Source organism: Macaca thibetana, chromosome 5 (genome assembly GCF_024542745.1).
Source record: "Macaca thibetana thibetana isolate TM-01 chromosome 5, ASM2454274v1, whole genome shotgun sequence".
Lineage (NCBI taxonomy): Eukaryota > Metazoa > Chordata > Mammalia > Primates > Cercopithecidae > Macaca > Macaca thibetana.
The window spans coordinates 122320074-122327447 of NC_065582.1; positions in this window are offsets into that span (position 1 = coordinate 122320074).

Sequence of the window (7374 nt, forward strand, 5' to 3'; positions counted from 1 at the left end):
ATATCAAATTTTATTAAGAATTGTGGTGGGAAGCCGAGCTGAGCAGATCATGTGGTCAAGAGATTGAAATCATCCTGGCGAACACGGTGAAAACTGGTATCTACTAAAAATACAAAAATTAGCTGGGGGACGTGGTGGTGGACACTTCCAGTCCCAGCTATTCGGGAGGCTGAGGCAGGAGAATCGCTTGAATCCAGGAGGCGGAGGCTGCAGTGAGCCAAGATCGCACCACTGCACTCCAGCCCAGTGACAGAGCGAGACTTCATCTAAAAAATAAAAATAAAAAAATAAAAAATTGGTTGGTTTCAAAACTTCACTTGTCTCAATCAAAAAGTACCACCTTTTAAAATATATAGTTATTATTTAAAGCATATAAAACTAAAAAACTACGTTGTCAACTAGTCTTTTGTTTAAATATATTTGAATGAAACCTCTTTTTCATTATAAAAATTGTTTTTAAAATAATAGCTAATGAAATTATTTAAAATTTTTGCCATCCCTCTGTGATTCACTAAGTGGACTTTCCCCTAACTCATTTCATGTTCTGTGTTTTGTGGTTAGAAACTGATTAATTCTGAATTCCAGTTACACAGTTTACAGATTTGTAATCTTAAATACCTAACTTCCTAAGCACATTTTCTTCACCTGTAAAATGGGGCAATTTTATAATTTATCCTATGTACATCTATGGTGAATGTGTGTGCATGTACATATACACTTGTTTGTGTGTGGGGGAGGGGTGTGTATATAAAAAAGTGCTTGTCGATTTCATAAGCATTTTGACAATGTTACCTTAAATAATGTACACCTAGCAGGTCATTATCTAATTATATGAATCCCTTAGGATTTAGTGTAATTAGAATCTTTGTTAAATGCAAAAAAAAGACTTCTCATACTTAGATAATTCAAAGATAAAAAAAATGGGACAAAAACTTAAAAGTTTGGATAATTAATGTGGTGAGATCAGATATATACCCAAAGGAGACTAGCAGTTGAAGTTTGTACTTTTGACGTCAACACACTGCCATATAGAAAGCATCATTTTTTTTTAAATTGTTGCTGCTGTGTGGCAAATAGGAAAACATGTTATTGTCATTTTAATGTGGAAAAAACTAAATGTTTCGCCGGGCATGGTGGCTCACATCTGTAATTCTAGCACTTTGGGAGGCCGAGGTGGGTGGACCATGAGGTCAAGAGTTCAAGACCAGCCTGGCCAAGATGGTGAAACTCCATCTCTACTAAAAACACAAAAATTAGCTGGGCATGGTGGCAGACGCCTGTAATCCCAGCTACTCTGGAAGCTGAGACAGAGAATTGCTTAATACCAGGAGGCAAAGGTTGCAGTGAGCTGAGATCATGCCACGACACTCCAGCCTGGGCAACAGAGTGAGAATCCTTCTCAAAAAAATAAATAAATAAAATAAATGACTGTAAAAGGTTAAGAGATTTGTCCAAGTTAAATCTAGATGGGCATGATTCAGATCCATATGCATGACTCCTCAGGCCTCTCTCTTAAACTCTGCAAAAGAAGCTTGTAACTGGGAAAAATATCTACTCAGTGGAGTCACAGGAAGACTGTCGACAGAGCTCTGTGTAATACAGACATGGCACCAGTACAGTAAACCATGTTTTATATCAAAATACTTATGGTCTAGTCAAACATTATAGAAAATATATATGATAGTGTATAGAAAGGGGTCTTTAATTTTTGGTGGATTTATATTTAAAGCAATATTAGTTTTAAATGGAGATATTATATATTTTGCAAAGAGAAGTTTAGGAAAAGGTTACATAGGCAATTTGTAATATATGCAAAATATAGACCTTTCTACCACTTAAGCCATATGAGGTATATAAAATTATTAATAAAACGATATACATTCAAATAATACTGGTAAAATCATATGTTATGAGTGTGGGGGACAGTTAATAAGCAGGGCTTCTCAACTGTTGCTCTTCAGGCTTCAAGCTATGATATAAATGAAAAAAAAAAAAGCACTAAGAAATGTCCAAGACAGGTACTGAGGAGCTTAAATCCTTCACTCAATATTTATGAAGCACATAGTTGGTGCCAACGTAAGCCGAGCCCATTTCAGTGAGCAGTACGGTGGACATAGGGCTGTCTGGTAGTGGCTCTGGCAGTGGTTAGTAAGAAATCTGGGCATGAGAACTCTGCAACTACTTCCCTTTTTACAGCTGGGGCCAAGTATGCCCTAGAGATTCAGGAATTGACACCTCTTCAGATTCTACAACATTGACACACAGGGTTCTAATTATTTTGTAGGAATCCACAGATGCTAAGTTGACTTTTAGTTGAACGCATAATGTTAGGAGAGGCTTTAATGAGAATTCATGGATTAATTTGTATTTATTCTCTTAGAAAGTCTCTCACAGGCTTTTTAAAATTAAAAATTGCTCCTTAGTATTGACATATATGCGAGCCTGGTAAAGGTCAGATCATTTATCATGGTTTCCAATTCACAGCAGAGAAGGATGATTGCCTAAAAGGTATGCATGCTTTGAATTTTTCAAAATCTATAGGCCAAAAGACATGAAATAAAATATTTCTGCTCTCTTATTGATATAATAGTGAGTTAGTCCACTGCTAAGACTTCCCATAGGGGACATTTCCCTAGTACTAATGTCTAATCCTTTAATGATAATGGTGCCTTTGTATTTAGTAAGTTCCTTAACCTCTTCCAGTAGATAATTCTCATCCCTATAACACCCAGTCTGAGGATATTATGGTTGAAAGGGGAATTACAGAGAGTTCATTTAATAAATTCCAATGACTACACAAAAATCCCCTCTGCTGTAATTCAGCCTCTCGTCATCTATCCACTCCTTGAATATCTGCATAGATGGATGTTTTCATTCTTTAAAAAGTGTTTCTTATAGAGTAATTTAACACCTTGATAAATTAGTTTTTACTTCTTCCATCTGAATCCCTCCAAATAAACCTATGACTTTTTCACATAACATGTCCAACCTCTTTCCTATGAAGCCACTCACAACTTTTCTTTCCAGTAAAACATCCTGGTTGCTGTTCCTTCAATTGCCCTTGCCTTTTAAGGACAATCATGTGCTGAAGAATTTGCAGAGGGGATTTTTGTAGCTGTAACTTTTACATTGTTAGACTTTTCTATATTTTGCATTCTTGCCAATTGAATTAAGATTCACACAAGAAAACAACAGCAGCTTGTACTGCATAAATTCAGCCAGGATTACAGTTAGTTAGACAATACTGGGAGGTTGTGTGGAGGTCACATAACCAGATCGCCAACCAGAAAGAATAATTACCCCTACCTGACACTGCTTGGTTTGGACTTCGCCTACTTACATTCAGATTTAATTAACATAATAAGCGCCTATCTTATTCCAGTTACTACTTAAGTGGCTGTCATACACCTTCAGATTAGCCAGCGAACCTACGTATCTGAGGACCCCTGAAAATGGGTGGCAGCAAGAAGTCAAGTCTACTGAAAGCTACACTTAAAGGATATCCTGAGCCAATGCCTCTGATGCTGCAGAAACCACCATTAATGATGTCAGACACATGATTAGTGCTTTTATACCTTTCATTTCATTGTATTCTCAATTCCAGAGACAATTCCCTTTAGAGATGAAAATTGAGACTCAGAAAGCCTGATTTGTCCACTTACAACTAATAAAGGGGAAGATTTAAATATCTAAACACAGTCTTATCTGTGAAATCTCTAGTTCTTCCTAACTCATTTAGCTTGGAGCTATCCATCCTTGACTTCATTATTCCTACTGCCTCATGGTGGCTAGAATTTTAGCAACAGCATAGTCACAGATTTAGGCAACAACCTCCTGGCTTGATCAGAACTATCTGTGGGCCAACACAGATAGGAGACAAAGATCAAGAAAGGAAAAAATGCTCACTGGAATCCAGTTCTATACAGAAAAGATGAACCAACATAAGAAATGTATAGCTTCTTTTTGTTGGATTTTTCTATCAAAGTACTTTTCTGAGGAAAATAATACAAACCTTCCACAAATCCAGAGCCGACAGCTTCACCTTGAAAATGAACCACAAAGGTCATTTCAAGTGTAACTAATAACTAGGGAATGTTCAATGAAAACTGTTTATTCTCTTCCTCAGTTACTCAAATTCACTGTTAAAATAATCTGTAAAGGGAGATTGTCCTGAAAAACTAGCAATTTTTATTTTCTTTGAAGGTAAAAACATGACTAAGAGAGGAATATTACTGCAATACAGCTGACAATTATTTACTATCTGCAATGTGCACGACACAACATTTAATATTATGAAGTCAACATATTAAATTAAATATTTAAAATACCTTTAGTTATACACCAAAGGTATGAAAACTGAGTCTCGTGGTTTGCCTACATGTTTGCACGTGGATAAGGATCGACCTTAATTTCTGAAAACTCTTTTTTTTTAATGTAACTGAAAAAAGAATTCTTTTCATACAAAATCCTGGGATATTTTCATATTAAGTCATATTTTTATCCATTGGGGCAAAATTATATTACAAACAATAGCAACAGAAAGTATTGGGTAGTTGTCCGGTGAACTCCATTATAACAACTTTCAATTGTTCATACAAATTAGCCTTTCTTTTTCTAGAATGGAGACCTCTGATCTTATACCTTTCAAAACACAATTCCTTCTTGTTTTTCCAAGTATATTAGGAACTAGTCAAATGCATATTTTTGCACAACAAATATTTATTAATTACCTATTATGGGACAATCATTATGCTAGGTATCCAACACCTAAGAATTTAAAATGCATCATCCTTGCCCTAATGGAGCTTAGAAGCCAATGAGGAAGAGAATGTTTCAGTAAAATAATTTTCCCCAATATTGTATTTTTAAAAATTTAAACCTTCAAGTGAGTAGGAATAATACAATGAGCAGTTTATTTCGTTTTCTAGATTGTTATTATTCTGCCACTATTTAAATCCTTCTCTTTCCATTGAGAAATGAATTTTGTGGGTCACTACTAGAATTTAAGAGATATAAATTAGAATAGAATGAAAGACATGTAAGAAACTAGATTAGAACATACCTGAAAAAATTGAAAATTTCAGTATGTTCCTCATGTAAACAAGGTAAAAATTATTTTGTTAAATCCTTGTCCTAGTTGTGTGTATATGTGTGTTTGTGCAGACTGAGTTATGACATATAATGCATTTTTTACTGTGGCTTTTATTTTTAAAACTTTGAAAGCCACTTTAAGGATCATTATACCATTGCTGTGGAGGATAGCTTGAAGAGGAAAATACTGGTGACAGGGACTCTATATAAGAGGCTACTATATAACTCTAGGAGAGAATGAGAAACCAAACGAAGGAAAAGACAAAGAAGATGGAAGAGATTTATTCCAGAGCATTATAAGAAGGAAAAAGTTAATGACTATTTGATGTGGAAGAGAAGGCACAAGAAAAAAACAGGATGAGTCTTAGATTGATTGCTTGGATAACTGAGTGATTGATGATCATCAGCTGAGAGATTACATAAACGTGAGGATCATATTAAGAGGGAAAAATAGTAAGCTAGGTTTTGAATAGGTTGAGTTTGATGCTTTGATGCTTATTCAGTTGGATACAAGACTGTGGGTAATTAGAGAAGAGTTTTAGCTGAAGGCAGAGCTTAAGGAGTCAGAAGTAGATTATATTACAAGAGAAAGTGAAGAGTAAGAAAACAAATTGTCAAGTATAATAAACCAAAGAAAAAGAATCAGTAAATAAGACCTATGGCTGCTACTAAAAGAAAAAGAACATGAAAAATTGGCTTAAAGAATCCAAGGAAGAGAAAAATAGATTTCTAGATGGGAATAGTCACAGTTAAATGTCAAAAGAATTGAAGTAACACAAGGACAGAAAATCATATATGGTTTTCACAATTCAGTGGCAATTGCCAACCTCCATTAGAGCAATTTCAGATAAAAGAAATTGAAGTAAAATACATTGAAAGATAGGTTTTAGGCAAGGAAATGGATAATACACATACACACACACAGACACACACACACACACACACACACACACACACACATCTGTCATCCCCAGCCCTGGGGAAATGTACTGTGAGCCCCAAATTGGTCAAAATAGAAAACAATATACAATAACATACCAGGTTTGATATGTTAAGTTTCTGATTCAGGCAGTTTTCTTTAAATCATTGAGATAAGATTAAACGTTAAGTTAGAGGTAAAGGAAGTTTAATGTTTCTCTGAAATTGTGCTGATTTTTCTCACCTTCTGTTACAGTGACAGTATAAGGCACTAGTTATAAATGTGGGTTTTAGAACCAAATGGCTGGTGCTCAATTCAGTATCTGACAGAGACTAGTTATAATACCCAAACTGATTACTAATATTCTCGCTTCTCAGTCTCAGAATGGGATGGTGTTGATCATAGTACTTTCCTCTTAAAGTGGTTTGGGGGATTTAATTATATTATATATATAAAGCATTTAAATTTGTGCTTCAGCACTTGAAGTTCTCAAAAAACTTAGCTGTTATTATTTTTCTGAGTTCCCTTGAGAACTGATTTCTAGAAAAAATAAAAAGAAGAAAAGGGACTTTGATGCACTACTACTACAATCTGGACTATATAACCTCTTTTGAAGTAGAACTTGAACTCAATAATAAAATATTCTTGAAAGCTCTCAAATGAGTTAAAGCTCAAATTTTATGACTCTTGAAAATGGCATATCCAATATGCATGCATATTTAAGGTAATTCTTGAATGTTTTGTGGGCTTTAGTTTCTAGTCCAGCACTTAATGATGATACCCTTTCTGTTGCAAGTGAATTTTTAGTTGAGAAACAGAGTAATAGTGTTCCATAAGGTAAACAAGATGCTGTGGTGCTCCAAAAATACAATTCACTCATCTATGAAGCTCTAATCCTGATAATAAAATGAAGAAGCTGAACGCAGAATCATGCAAAAGATTTTAATCCCATCTTTAACAATTTTTAGATTTTTTATTTTCTTAAGATTCCAGCACTATCAAATATGCTTTGCAATAGATTATAATCAATACCAGTAAAATGCTTGGAGGTATTTTAAATTGTGGGAAGTGAAGGAAAAAAATTGTGAGAGTAGACAATGGAACAACAACATGTAAAGTGATAAGCTTCAAATATACAAGACACAAAATTTGGAGATACAAACCACAAAAGATTTTGGTATTTGGTAGTTTCTATGAAACTAAACATTGGTTATTCCCCAATTTCAACATATTGTGATAGTTGATGAGTAATAACTGATCCTATGGGAGAAGCCTTTAAGCCACAGATTTCTCCACTCCATTATACCTTCGAGTATATAAAACAGCTGCAATATTCCAGGGCCAGACACTCGCCCTTTCTAACA